The sequence below is a fragment of the Protopterus annectens genome, chromosome 3.part1 (genome assembly GCF_019279795.1).
Source record: "Protopterus annectens isolate FY-2018-M chromosome 3.part1, PAN1.0, whole genome shotgun sequence".
In the NCBI taxonomy this organism is placed as follows: Eukaryota; Metazoa; Chordata; order Ceratodontiformes; family Protopteridae; genus Protopterus; species Protopterus annectens.
This window is the reverse complement of record NC_056732.1, coordinates 663716792-663732587: the sequence shown is the minus strand read 5'-3', so window position 1 is coordinate 663732587 and position 15796 is coordinate 663716792. Positions and strand designations below refer to the sequence as shown.

General features: G+C 39.5%; 1 protein-coding gene across 1 annotated transcript in view; it reads left to right on the top strand.

Moving 5' to 3' along the window:
• Positions 1 to 1438: 1438 nt before the first annotated feature.
• Positions 1439 to 15796, top strand: part of CYRIB (CYFIP related Rac1 interactor B) — a gene marked incomplete in the record, with an annotated part of 1384994 nt that continues 1370636 nt past the window's right edge. The window contains 1 exon segment of the mRNA XM_044066242.1: positions 1439 to 1567.

Sequence of the window (15796 nt, the reverse complement as noted above, 5' to 3'; positions counted from 1 at the left end):
GTCTGTAACACATTCAGTGTTATAAACATTTTAATTGAAATCCATGGTAAATATAAATGAATCATATTAATTCATTAAAAGATCTTTTAACCATCCTATGACCTTCCTCGCTAAAGTTGTTAGTAAGCCATTAGTAGGTGTTCAACATTTTACCCATTTGTTCCACATTATGAGGGCTAGTGTTCCTCATTTGGGAAATGGAAGGTTGAGAACTATGATAACTCATTACTTCATAACTACGAATTATAGGTACTGTGCTTCTGATCGGACAGCATTTATAAGATTGAGTGGGTACAGTTAGTCTACGATTACATCAAAGATCCCGAATGTAAATGTATATAGCAAAAGGGTTGTCAGAAAGTACATTGGTGTGATGTGATAACGTCCTTCTTGAGAAGCGCTGTTAATTACACGCTATCGTCTTTCTTCCAATGCACCCATGTTTTTACTGTGGCAGGCAAGATGTTAGGAATTTAGGACTGGGAAGGTTTATTCTACTTCATATCTTATTCTCCGTTTCGTTTGCAGTTTTGGTTACGTCAGTGGGGTATGGGTGATACGATTGTTTCATTTTCTTTTGTTGCTGTTTTCTTTTATTATCGTATTGTGATTTTTGGCTTTTTGCTCTTTTTGGATTGTTTGTTTGTATTCTTCTTTTCTTAATACATTTTAGATTATCCCCGTATATATTTACAAAGGGGGTGCCTTGCAAACGTAGGTCTTGGTGTTACATGAATCAGTTAAACAGTTGTACATGCACGTCTCCTGTTTTTTTTTTTTTTTTTTATCAGCTCTGCCCCACACTAAAGGCTATAATCCCTCATTTTGCACATTGTGGTTTTAACAATCACGTTGATTATTCCGACATTCCCGTCAATTTCACTATTAATGACATCGTTTATTTCCACGTCTAAATAGTTGAACCATAAAAAATGCATCATTGTTTAAAGATCAGATAATAAGAGCATGTTGTATTTTGCAAGGAAATTATTTGCACAATATTTTTGTTTATTACACATATCGGAACCACAGCAACTTAGATTGCAGGGGAATATGACCGTTTATTTAGCATTTGCTGTGAAGGCCACTTAATAAAAATACGGAAATCGTACAAGAGAAAGACATAATGGAAGAACAAACAATAAGCTGCAGATTAATATTTGCTGCAAGTGATATCTAAATGGGTATTGGTTGTATGAGATAAGGTGGAGAACGGGTTCAAAACATCACCAGAAAGGTGTCATCTTTTAACTGGCACAAAATTCCAAAGCAGCCAACCTTAACTGGTTCTGCTATTCATACTGTTACTTCTAAGTAGCCCTTTCAAAGGTAAACACGATTTCCTCTTCCTCTTCAAGTGTCAATTCCTTTTATAGTTATCTCTCGTGCCGGCAGCTTTCTCTTGCTGTCGGAACCTGTAGCAATGACGTTGACAATGACCAACCCGGAAGCTACCGCTGCAGAGCTCTCCTCTGCAGCTCACAGCTGCCTTGCTAACCAAGCTGCCTCCTAAGCGATAACTTCCCCTTTTCAAACAGATACACTTCGCTTCCCTCACGAGAGCAAGGTAAAAAATAATAATGTTTTATATTTATTGTGTGCAGTGAATTATTTTATATGTGAATTTTTGCAGTGGTCTTTCTATCAATGAGAGAACGGATATGTTTCATCAATATCCACTCGGTGGTCCTTACAATTCAATTGGTAGCATCTAAACCTTGTAGCCTCCTTTATGGCTGCAGTAAATCTGCATAGTACGCATTGTTTTCTTAGGATGTGGCAAGATATACTAGATCTTAATGATAAGTGTGAAAATATGGTTTCCACCGTGGCTTGCAGTGTAAATGTTGAGTACTTCTATTTGCACGTTTGTCTGCACTTGACCCTCCAAGAAATGTGAAAAGTGCATTCGGTGTTTTTCTGCATGTTTATCCAGTATGTGCAAAGATGTTCCTGCACCTTTCACAGTACTCGTATGTGGTGTGTATGTAAGCTGCTGATTTTAACGAGTTACGGCGTTGAAAGGCTGGATTGTTTTTTTAGACACGGGTGGCATTTTTTTTAATTAAGCTGAATCGTCTTAAAATTCCTGATTGTACAAGCATTTCTTGCTACGTTGTTTCAGAGAAGTGAAACTGCTACACCCTTTAGTGAAGTTGCAGCAGGAGGAAACTGTGCAGACCATTGTTGCACTAATTGTGTTTAGTGCCCGCTACCGAAAGAAGTCCATTTTCTTTGAACGCGTAAATACGAAAATGTGACCATTTTCATTGTAATGGATAGTATAATTTGGTAATTCGGATCATATTCTTGACTGAACAAATTAGACTGTTTATTATTTGAATATAGTTGGTACCTTCCGAGATCGATAGCTTCGTTGATACATACATTAGAGGGTAGTAATTACAGTAAAATCCGTAATTGATGTATTGCAGTGTTGAGAGTTCAAGCTGCACTTCTAGGGCTGAAAGTACATCTTCAGGGGGTAAGGGGTAGATGGACATCATTTTGCATCGTTATTTCTCTTCTCCCTTGTATTTTAGATTGGACAACATAGCTCATCTTCGGATACTCTTAAGGTGTCGATTATTAAATGTATGTAATGCATAGAAATGATAACATCCGTATCTTTCTAGATTTCGTATGCTGTGACACATAACTAACTGGTCTTAGGCACCACTAGACTCAAAAGCTGATGCTAGGGGGAGGGGAGGGTCTCCTTTCTAAGCAGTCCCAAACAGCGAGGGGATCAGGTTGTGTTGTGTATTTGCATTGGTTAAATAGTGTTGTAGTCGGGGACGGGAAAAGTTTCGCTCCGAAGCATTGCTGAGTATGCTTATTATCTATCGACACTAAAGCTTTTATTGAATATCGCATGCCATAACTGTAAGTAACTGAAACATTTAACACAAGGCTGCGGCTATGCATCTCCACATTCCGTTATTAAGTTGAGGCTGTCTCAGATATTTGAAGAAAATCGAATGTGAACTCAGTTCCTGTGTGCACCTGCTGACGTTCAACACCTGTTAAAAGTTTGTTAAAATATACCTCTCGACTGTCCCTGATTTTACGTCATACTTTTGCTCTTTTGCTTGAAAAATATATATATATTTTGGTAAATTACCAAGGATTACAGTCTGTAAGAGTCACGAATGCCAGTCATTAGAGTATCATGTAATTATTTATGTTATGACACACCAGGATGCGCAGTAGCATGTTTCTTGTTCAAAAATACATGTTGATGACATACATGTTGTGCTATGCTATTAACTTTTAAGAGAATAAGTGTACTATTTAAAACTGACCCTGATTTTTGTGACTTTATCCACCCACTGCTTTTGTCTTTGTCCAGAATTCGCCACCAAATTAGTTGAGAGGTATACCTTTAACTTTTGTTCTTTAGGTTAGGCTGTAACACAGAATATGGAAGAGAGGGTAACCCCAAGAACCAGCGCTGTTATCCAGTGAGATTCAGTTTTACCTCTGTGCATAAAAAAATGGTCCTTATTGACTGCATAGCCCAGTGCCAGTAAAGCTGGAGCTGTAGTCAAGAAGTGGGCCTCATTCATTTCCAAAAACGCCACATTTTTTAATTAAAGTAAACATCCATGTTCCTTTTTGCTTTCTTGTACTTTTTTTAATAATTTTGCAAATTGCAATATATATATATATAGAGAGAGAGAGAGAAGTGTTTAGCCATTTACTTCAAGAACGAGAGAACTCACTGCCTTGGTAAATTATAAGTGTTTATGTTATGCTGATCCATTAATATGTGTTTGTGTGGGATGGGTGGGTGGGGGGCTTGAGTGTATTAATTCCACATGTCCCCATTCAATACTGTTAATATTACTTTGGCTCCTGATTTCTTTATTTTTCTGGGGAACCCTGGTCTTCTAACTTGGTTATAACAGGTCTGGGTGCCCTTAGATGAGTTTTCAGTCAGATTTTTAGGTCCTATTTGAGTCTCCATATTTTTCCATATTTTTAAAGAAGTTTTACATTATCCTGGGGCTCAAGATATCAGCTTATGACCCAAACATTACTTATTTATTAATTTATTTACTTACTTATTAACTAATTGGAAACCAGGTGGGTGGACTGAGGCCCTTTACAGCTATGGCCCAGGCACAGAGTCAATAAACAGTACACGTAAACTTAAATTATAGGTTCATAAGTTCATAGGTTCATAGGTTCATACTAGGCTATCTGCTCAAGGGCATTTATAAGCCTAGCCCAGAGTTTTGTGGCTTTCGCCACCCCTTTAGTTTGGAGGATACTATGCCCATTATTTTGCTGTGCCTCTGTCAAGCAGTGACACTGAGATAATCCCTGGGGTATATCTGCGATCTCCCATCCATTGGTCAAGATTTATCTTGAACAAAGCCAGCGAGGTGCTCTGCCTCACATGTACCGGGATTTTGTTCCACAGCATAGGGAGTCTCTGGGTGATGAATCTGTCCCTCCAGCATGTCCTATTAATAACCGTGTCAAGGTTTAAGTCTCCCGCCCCCTTAGTTCTGAGGGATCTAGATTTTTTGAGGTGAAGCATGTTCATCAATTCTGGGTTGGACATGGCCTTGTATGTCAGGCACAGGTCACCTCTGAGTAGACGGTAAGCGACTGAATAGAGCTGGAGTTCCTTCAGTCGGGCAGCATAGGACATATTGTTGAGACCCTTTATCCTTTTGGTGAGGAACTTTTGGGGCCTTTCCAGTTGCTGCAGGTGTCGTGTCAGATACATTCCGAATGGGGCATTGTACTCAATCATTGGTCTGATGAGTGATGAGTACAGGGGGACGATGACTTCCCTTGATCTAGATGTGAATCCCTTCATGATCAGGTGGGCAATGTAGAAGGTCTTCCTAACTACTTTGGCAACGTGAGTGTCAAACGAAAGGTTACTGTCAACCTGGGTCCCCAAATCCCTGATAACCTCTTCTGTGCTTAGTGGGTTGCCGCCTATATGGTAGCTAGGGGTAACCTTGTTTTTCCCGAAAGGTATGACTATGCATTTTTTGGCGTTTAACTTTAGGCCATGGCTCTGGCACCAGTTATCCATTTCTATAAGACCCTTCTGAAGGATATCTGTGTCAGATGTGTTCTCAACTATGGCGGCCAGTTTGCAGTCATCTGCAAATTTTGTCAGCCATAATCCTCCTATGTTTGCTTGTACTTCTGAAAAGTAGATGCCGAACAGGAGTGGGCCCAGGACTGAGCCCTGTGGGACACCACTTGTGACAGGCTTTGAGTCTGACATGGCGCCAGCAACTCTGACCCTGTGGGTTCTGTCACTTAGCCAGTTTGCAACCCATCTTGTGATGTATGGGTTTACATTTAAGCTGATGAGTTTTTCAATGATACCTGAGTGGGGTATTGTGTCGAAAGCCTTTGCCAGGTCGAGGTAGGCTGTGTGGACTGCCTTTCCCTCATCAATGGCCTTGGTGACCGTTCGAAAAAGTCAACCAAGTTTAAAAGGCATGATCTGCCTTTGACAAAGCCAAACTGGGTCGGATCCAAAGTCTGCAAGTCCCTATGTCTTTATTTATGAGTTCCATTATGATCCTCTCCATAGCTTTGCAGATCAGGCTTGTCAAGCTGATGGGACGGTAATTTCCAGGGTCGGTGGAGGCACCACCTTTGTGAAGTGGGACCACAGTTGCCGTACGCCACTCCTTAGGCACGTATCCTGAGGTGAGGCTAAGATTAAACAGCTGCCCTAACTGCGGGTTTAATTCCTCATTGAGTTCGTGGAGCACACAACCGGGGACACCATCTGGTCCTATGGATGCTGTGTTTTTTGCCTTGGAGAGAGCAGTTCTCACCTGAGCGTTAGAGATGTTTGGGGGTTACAATCCTCTGGTATAGATATCTCACCTCTTGGGGGGGGGAGAGTTTGCACTGAACCTGTCAGCCAGTATGTTGGCAATGTCTGTAGGTTCAGTAATTTTTACATCATTTTGAACTAATTCTGAGCATATCTGGGAGTTTCCTCCCAGGTTTCTAACATAGCTAAAGAAGGCCTTATGATTGTCTTTTGAGTCCTTAGCGACTTTTCTCTCAAAATTTGCCTTGGATGATTTTATGAGAGCTCTTAGTTTTTTACTTATAATGATCAAAGGTGTTTTCCCTTTTAAGGATTTTGCTCTATCTTCTAGTAGCTTCCTCCTTTTGTTGTAGAGTTTCTTTATGGCTGGGGTCCACCAGACTGGGTGCTTGCCTTTGGTACAAAGAGTCTTTGTTTTGTTTGGGATTGCCTGATCCATGCAGTCCTGTAGGTGCTGGTAGAAGGCATTTGTAAGTGATTCAGCGGCTTGAGTAATGGTTTCTGCAGGCTCGGGGGCCTTAAAAGAGACCACACCAGTCTTTAGAAGTGTGAAGTCGGCTTTTGAGAAGTTCTTCACTGTGGTCTTTTTTATCTCAGGTGGGGGCGGGATGTGGACTTCCAGTGAGATTAGTTTATGGTCTGATCTCACCAGTGAGGGTATACTTCGGTGTTGAACATTGTGACCCCATGTTCGTGATGATGAGATCTAGTATGTTATCTCCTCTTGTGGGGATGGTGACTAGTTGTTCCATGGCATTTGAGTTTATGAACTCTAGGAACCTTTGGGCTAGAGTGTTGGGGCTTGAGTAGTGATCCCAGTCTATATTTGGGTAGTTGAAGTCACCTAGTATGATGGTGTTTGGAGATACATTTATCCCCTCCAGTGTTTTCAGGAAAGCTATGTGAGGTTCCTGAGATTGAGAGGGTGGCCTGTAACATGCTACAAATTGCAGAGCAGTCTTGCCTATGGTTAATTGCACCTGGATGGTCTCCGATGCATCGTGCGTTGCCACCAACCTTGAGGTGTGGGTGTCCTTGATGAATATAGACACCCCCCCTCCTTTCTTGGTGTTGTCCGGATTTTGGGGCCGGAATGCATGATATGAGGTAAAACTTGATAGTGCCGGGGTGCTCTCTGGAGCCTTGAACCAGGTTTCGGTCACAGCACAGACATCGATGTTCTCCATACTGAGAAGGGCCTCGAGTGCGTGCATCTTGAGGTTGAGACTTCTGGCATTGAGCAGCATTACCCTTAGTTTTTTTTCCTTTTTTGTGTTCTAGGGTGGTAGGTTTAGAATTTGAGCCTTGCCTAAAAAAGGCACTATGGGGGTGGCAAGAGCCTTTGCCAATATCCAGAAGCCCAGGGGCGACAGGTGCAAGCCGTCCCTTGCGAAGCAGCATGGCTTGTCCAGCATGTCATCCCAGGCAGACAGACATTGGATCCCCTTTGAATGACACCAGAGTTTAAGCCAATTATTAAAGCTGATCATCTTGTCTCTGTATTGTGGCATCATTCTTGGTGAAGGTAGGATACTGCTCAAGGTCAGGGTCATACCTGCCTGGGCTACATAATCAGAGAGCTCCTCTATGTCTCTTTTCATGTAGTCCAAGGAGGTACGTCTCAGGTCGTTCACACCAGCATGGACAATGACAGAGTCGTACTTGTACCTGCTGTTGAGAGACCTGAGTGCTTGCGTTATGTGGCGGATTCTAGTGCCCAACAGGCAGCTTACTGTGACCTTTTCCTTACTCAGTCTGGTGAGCGGGACGTCAGTGTGTCTGACTATGGAGTCACCAATGACGAGTGTGTCTGGCATTGTTAGATGTACATGTTCGATTCTCGGCTGGAGCGCCTTCTTTGTAGAGTCTGCATGTCCTCCCCGCCATCGAGTGATGCTAAAGACATGCAGGTAGCTGGGAGCATGAATGGGTGTACCTTCGTTGAAGGTTGGGTGTCGGACTGGCAACTTGGCACCGTAAAAATCCACTGCCAATCATGAGCGAACCGGAGTTCCGCTGTGGTGACCCTTAACCGGGAAAAGCCAAAAGACTTTATAGATTGTTAGATGTACATAACTGCAAAACTTTTGAATGTTCATATACAGTTAATATACAGCTTTATAAAATAAGTATTATATAGTTCTTATACATTTCCTATAAAGTAGCATGTTACATTTGGTTTTATCAGTTTACATGGGTTGCAATGCAGTTTGGCTACATGCAATTGCTTCTTAAAGGTTTAAAACTAAATTTCCTTGGGGGGAAAAAATCAAATGGAGCAAGTAAAACAGAGGGATTGCATAGATAGGTCTACATAGGAGTAAGAAGAGTTAAATGGAAAAGAAAAACAGTTAAGTCTGTAAGCATATTATGCAAGCATGGTATTGATGCTGAGTTGGTAGGTACATGCATGCATAATATGCTTACAGGCCTTCATGAGATATCATGATTTCTTGATAATTATTACCCAATACCCACATTGTATTTTATCAAGAGGCTTGCTATGCAGAATTTGAATATTTATTTTACAGTTTATGAGCTCTTGGCTCCCCATAAGTCTGCTTTTCAGACTAATTTTATTACAATAGTTAATGATGTCATTTTGAGCAGAAATTTAAATTTTATTCTGTACAACTTCTGCTTTACCTCTTGTGATGCCCGTGCACTGGTCCAGCAATCAAGGAGCCTCAATCCTCACCACTAACACCAGTGAGGGGCGTCCATATAGGGAAAGGATAATAAATACACACACAGTAAAGTACAATTTCCCTTAAGAGCACACAGAGATCACAGTCCGTCTGGGGCTGGTTTCTCCCTTTCTCTCCAGGTCCCCAATAAGACTCCCCACTGGCACAGCTATAGGGTCCAGACCTCAAACTAGTGGGCAAACTAAAACCTCCAGCACCCTCTCTGTCCAACCATTGCTTCATGTCCCTGCCAAGTAGCTGACACACACACACTTTGAGATAAGATAAGAGTTATATACAACCACACAGACACTCCTAGGGAAGGCTGGCACAGGTTATCCACCTGTGCCCCTTTTACCCAGACTATACGTTATTACCACTTGCCACCACCCTTTAATATTTATCAGCTACTAAAAGGCCTTTATGAAGGGTGTCCAATTATACTGTGCAATATTATTATCCAAATGGTAAGTGCAACTGAACAGTCAAGGCTTATTGGAGTGGCTTGTCCAGTATCACTATATACATGCAATGTATTTTCAGAGCTTAAATTATCTCTACACAAAACAGCCACAGTTGAAAGGTTTAAAAAATATTTAATAATACATAATAAAAACACAAGACAATACTTCTTAGTACACAGTGCTAGTCAAGAGTTCAGAGATCACAGAGAAATGCTTAAATAATACAGTAGAAAATTTCTGCCATCAATAAAGAAAGAAAATAATCTAATGTTCCTAGTTCCTAGCTATAGCTAAGAGAAAACACAGTTCTAAAATAACTTACATATAGAATACAGGCAGAGTGCTGGTGAGTTGGATGTTCTCAAGACAAATGCTAAATGCCCTCATTCTTTATGTCCTTAAATTGATAACACAGTACCACTGATTCATTTCAGATTACATAATTTCTTTCTGGTTCCTAGGCTAACAGAAATTCAGCGGTTAATAGCCCCTTTGATCTTGCAGCTGGTCAGGAAACCAGAGCAATAAAAGAAATTATACATGTACAGTCTAGCCATTAACTCTGGCCTCAAAACAATAGGCAGAATGCCTCCCTCTAGACATCTCGGCTCCAAGTTTTAGATCAAAGAATTTGACAATGCTTGACTTATCAGCTTTCTTACAGCAGAGTGCACTGTTGTTATATTTCTTTCAGTTCAACATCCAATGCAGTCTTTTCACATTTAAGAGAACAAGCCTGTGGCTTACATTACTATTTACAAATGACAGAATTATCTACAAAATTCTATCTAGCTAGGCTGGCAGCCTTCACCTTTGGCTGTTTTTATTCACAGTGTTCATGCTGTCTGTTGGGGATCCAATTAGAAAGGGGGATTTATCATACAATTGTTATGCAGATGATACTGAGCTGTGCTTCCTCTTTCCTCAGCAGGATATGGTAAATGTGTATTCTGTTGTGGATGATTTGGTGGTCATGCCTCAGTGGAGTAGGAATTACCAGTGGAAACCGAATAACATTCAAGACAGAGGTTGTACACACTTATCTAATCTTTTTTTATATTATTTCACTTGTCTAAGCGACAAGTTACTGCATTCTTCAATCCAGTTACATTTCCATAGTCTGCTGTTTAATAGCCCATATCTGTTCCAAAATGTGGGCTGTCAACATGACAGGTCATCACTCTGTGAAATATAGGGGTTATTTGTCATTTTACGTTATTGACTGTTTCGAATACAGTGTAGCAGATACTTCATGAAAAGAAAATACCAAGCAAGTCCTAATCATATCAGATTTAACTGCTTAAACAAAAGATTCAAATAAAACAGAGTGACTAATTAAAATAACAAAGCTAAACTATGACATAGATATTGAATAAGATCATAAAATCAGTAACCATAAAAATGTGAAATAAATAGGTTATGGAGGTCCTTTTAAACCAGCCACAGAAATTAACTCCCACGGCTGCCATAAAACAATATTAAATAGAAGTGGCACTTGACAAGTAACAAATCTGCAACCAGAAGCTTCCAGGAACATCTTGCGAACTAGCATCAAATGTTTGTTAGTCAAACAGAAAGGATGAGTCAGTTAGTCATGTGTTGGTAGCTTCTTTAGTAAGCTATCACCCTGATAGTGGAGAGCAAGGTATGTCAATAACAGTATTGTATGTACCACCCTCAGTGCCAAAGGCAGGCGGTGCTGACTGAAGCATGAGGATAGTATGCTCCCAGCAGACCTGTTACAAAGTCTCTCGGCAGAACTCTGTGCATGTTGAAGACAGATCAGCTCAGTATGTAGAAGCTCATGGTATACAGGATTGCAGTTTTTCAGCTGGACAGTAACCTAGGTATTTATAAATGCAGTTAGCTTCTCTGAAGGAATAAGATGTTTGAGCCAAGCAATAGCTCTTAAGTGAATCTAGGAAGATTTCACAATTGTTTTGATCTTATCCTTAAATAGTAATAAGTTATCTAGAGGATGCTCAAATCACTATGCCTTATCATGACCTTTAATCTATTTCCATCAGAAAATTATGGGGTGTTATAGAGATCTTGACATGCATTATTACTGCCTTAATTTCAAGTTCATTGAGCTTTAATCTACAGGCTGTCATTCTGTGAGGGATGCTATCTGTTAATTCTTCCGTGTTATCCAAATGTCTTCTTATCTTGACAGGAAAGGAGGTATCTTTGGATATTTGCATAGAATGATAAGCCGAACCTCAGTTGCAGTGGTATAGAGGTACAAAGCCATAACAACCTGGGTACATTTAAGAGACTTGAGCACCTGCTGGAGCTGGCACAAGGGTAAAGAGGACAGAGGTGATGTCTGCAAAGGGTTCAGGGCCATTTGGTTACATATGTGACAGGCTTTTACATACTATACAGTGACTCATTGCATGCCAACCCCTTGGATGCTAGGGGCATATGTAGGGGGTGCTAGAGCTTAAACAGAAAACCCAGAGCCTTAATGTGAGGATGACGTCTTCCTTTCTAAAATGAGTCAACTATTGCCTCAGTGAAACAAAAGGACTGCAGGGCTGTCACCAGCTGAGAATGAATGAGTCAGTAGAGCCACAGGGTGAGTGGGTGGCAGGGGCAGCATGGTTTGATGGTCGGTAAAGAACCATCAGATGCTATTTAAATTAAATGGCAACTGCAAGTAATTTTTATTACACTGTCCCCATGCTATTTAATACATATGATATTTTAATTATAAAGGCAGGTTTATGGATCACAACAGTTTTCTATCTACAAAATCACTGCATCAACCCTGTTTTACATTTAAGGTCAGATTTTCTATTTGCTACTTATACATCCATTCAGAATTTTAAAGTGGACAACTGTAAATAATAATATATATTGATGTTATAATAAAATATAATTTGCAAAACAGTGAATGAATGTGAATGAATATCAGAAATATATATGCATGTAGCTAGAGATGCATATGTGTTTGTGCAAAAATGTATAAAAATATAAAACTGCCGAGGTCCACATATTTATTTATGCTTTCTTCAGAAAGGAATCAGGTAAGATTTACTGGAAACAACTTGGATTCATTTGGGAGTAATTAAACTGCCCTTTAGTTTAAAACTGTAGTACTATATATGGCACTTCTCACCATATTGTTAAATCTTTTCAGCCGAGCCTGACATCTATTTATTGTATGCACCAGTGAGTTGGTACACTGTAACTGCATTCTATGCCATTTATACAAATGATATAAAAGTGGGAAAATTTAAAACCAATATCAAATATTATGTAGATCTTTAAAAAAAGAGTAATTGTCAGAAACCAATGGGCTTGATTAAATAGCTTGAGTATCATTGTCAGTAAAGTATGATGCTGTTAGAATTACGTGTAATTATAAGATTAGGATAGTAAGTCAATGAATTTAAGGGTTTAGCAATTATTGTCAGTAGCAATTAATCTTTTGGTCTTCATGTTGAGGCATTATACAGGTACAGATTTTAAATAATAGGATATATACACTGAACTATGCAACACTGAGAATTGAAAAGTAATCCTAAACCTCTTTATTAGTCTTTTTGTACTGAGGTTGGAAAACCTTGTGGACCCATTATCAAAATTGCATACTTAAAATATAAAGAACTCAGTAATTCTTGTCTAAAGAGCTGGAAGGTGTGTTAGTTGTGAGTTTTCTAGAAAGATTAAAAAAACTGGTCTTTATTTCCCAAGCAATAACATAAAAATAGGGGGACTTAATGAATGTCTTTAATGGATCTTAACTTTAATTTTTATCTAATACTTTAGAACTGAATAAAAGTTTGAAAAGCATTTTTTGTGGTCAGTGTGCAGAAAGAGTAAATTCAATCATTTGCTTTACTGAGAGTAATTAAATTATGGAATTCCTAGGCATCACATGTTGAACAGAGCAAAAGTAATATTCAGTCAAGTTTAGATATTAATTTTGGAGAAAACATTTAAATTTGTGGTTGGCAGAGTCACAGATTCAAGTCCTTGTCTTTCGTTTATTTATTTTTAAACTGTTATTATTATTGTTATTAGTAGGTTCATAGGTAGGTACTAGGCTATCTGCCTGAAGGCATTTATAAGCCTAGCCAGAATGTGTTGGCTTTCGCCGCCCCCTTAGATTAGTTCCCTGTGCCTCTGTCCAGCAGAGCCATTGAAATGATCCCCGGTGTAAACTTTCTGTTTCCCCTCCACTCGTCAAGGTTTCTCTTGAAGAGGGTTAGCGAGGAGCTCTGCCCAATGTAGATTGGAATCTTGTTCCAGAGCATGGGAAGTGTTTGGGACAGAAATCTATCCCTCCAGCACGTCCTATTTAATGTTGTGGTGAGGTTTAGATCCCTGGAGCATGTGGCTCGAGTAGTACTTTTTGCCTACTTAAAGGGAAATATTTTCCAAGCAGATTTCTGAAGGAAAGGAAAACAAAACGTTTCATTCTGGATTGCCCTTACCATCAGACACAGTGGGCCCGATTCCAAAATACTTGCTCTCCGTGTAAGTGATCACTTACACTTAGAGAAGGCTGAGAGCAGGTCTTTTGGGATCTAGTTCCATAGTAAGCCTATTTATGGATGGGCCTTACACCAAAGCAAATCACTTACACTGAGAGCAAGTCATTCAGAATTAGGGCAGGCTTACACTAAAAGCAACTCTTTTGAAATCTGGCCCAGTGTCTCTCTCTTTTGATGTTTGCGTCACTCTTCTTCTTCGTCTTCTTTTTTTTTTTTGCAATATTATTTGAATAAAGCATACAGTACAATAAAACATCCCAACTCTTAAGCATTGAATATGGCTGCAGTATATCTAACTAAGGTGAAACTTAGAATTTCATTTGTTAAAATGTAGGAGCACTTGTGCTATGGAAACATCTCTTCATGTGCATGATAACTTGAGTCATGAAGAAAGAATGTTTTCAAGACATAATAGTTATTAGGTTATTGCAAATGCAGTTTGATATTCTGTCAAAAGATGCTCTGGGACACATATAGACATTATGATTCCACATTATTCATATAAATATTTATTCATCCATTCTTTGATTCATACTAGTCTTATCCTGTTTAGGGTTATGGGTGAGTTGGAGCCTATCCCAGCAACCGAAGGGTGTAAGAAGAGAACCAGGGCTGAATGGAAAGCCAGACTGTTGCAGGATACACACATATACTCACTTATGCACAACATGTACACCTAACAGCACTTGAGAGGATCACCACATCTCTTAATGGCATGTCTTTGGAGTGCAAAAGCAGCTGCAGCACCTGATGAAAATCCATATAGATACAGAGAAGGCATGCAGGCTTCACATGGAGGGCATTCCAGCCAGGAAGTGAACCAGAGAACCACCAGCTGTGAGGCAGCAAGACTGACTGCTGCAGCACTGTCTGCCTTTCACATGAACAGTGTGTACAAATTCTATGGAATTTATATTGTCTCTCATTCAATACAGATGTACCCTCAACCGTAGCACTGTCTGTATATAGCATTATGCTTGCACTGTTTTGCTTATATTTTGTTGTGTCAGTCTCTGCTGCTGAAGAATGACAGGAGCAGATTAAATGCTGTAGCCTTTCCCATTGAAAATGGGTTTTGTTCAGTACAAAGCGCGTCTTAGCAAACTTTATAACATAAATTTACTTATGTGTTGACTGGATGGATCTGCTGAACCAAAGTTTGTTCTTAAAGGAGGCCCAGAGAGAAATGCTTCAGAAAATGAATGAATTAAGATATATAAAACATTTTCACAAAGAAAGACTACAACCAATATAATTGCATGTATTTGTCTGCTAGATCAGGTCGAAAGGGGCAGAGACCAGAATACAGTAAAAGCTGACAACATGATACAGCACTTACAGATATACAAAATAGTACAATAATAATCCCTTTTGATTATTCCTCTGTCACAGAAACCACATTAGTAATATGAAAAATGTTACAGTGTTTATTCACTTTGTAAGATGTAGCTAAAGCTAATGAGTATATAACTTGCTGCTTGTTCACTAGAATGCACGTTATCATTTTTATATAACTAGTCTAAACTGCTCTCTTATTGCTTACATTTATGTACTTTTTGTTTGAGAAATGTTCTGTATTTCACCTGGGCTGAGCCTGAAGTTGGTCAGTATTGATCAGTACACCTCTCTGGTAAACAAATACAAATAAATAAATAAATATGTACATATGTAAATGAGTATATAGCTGTGTTGTTCAGATAGGCCCATGAAGTACACATGCCTGATTTTAGGGTCTGTATTATATATTCAAACTTTCTAAACTTCGAATCCCATATTTTCGACAACATATGATCGAAGTTTAAAAGTTTGAATATCTAATAAAACAAAAAAAACTTACTTTAATTGTGCAGGCAGGGGGCAAGCCCCCCTGCACCCCCCCACACTCCCCTGCTTAAATATACCAAGTCCGAGATTGCACTTCAGTGCAGAAAAGGGAAATTCTTCCATTCTTCACTGAATGGCACCATTATGTTTAACCTTCGAACGCTTGAAATGTCAATCATATGGTGTCGACCATATGCCATTCAAAATTTCAAGTGTTCATGGCTCTAATAGGAACCCTGATTTTAGGAGGGACTTATGTACAGTATAGCTATCTGATGCCTTATAAAGGGACAATATACATGGGAAGTTTTTGGTGATTGAGATTATACCTCTATCATACCTCTCAACTTTTCAGATTTTTGCAGAATGTCCAGATTTTTGCCTCATTTTTAGTCTGTTACTCATAAAATTTGTGGTTTTCTGGATCTTTGTGTCAAATCAGTGAGGATTGAATTCACTAAATAATGACAGGCATTTGAGTTTCAGAGTTTA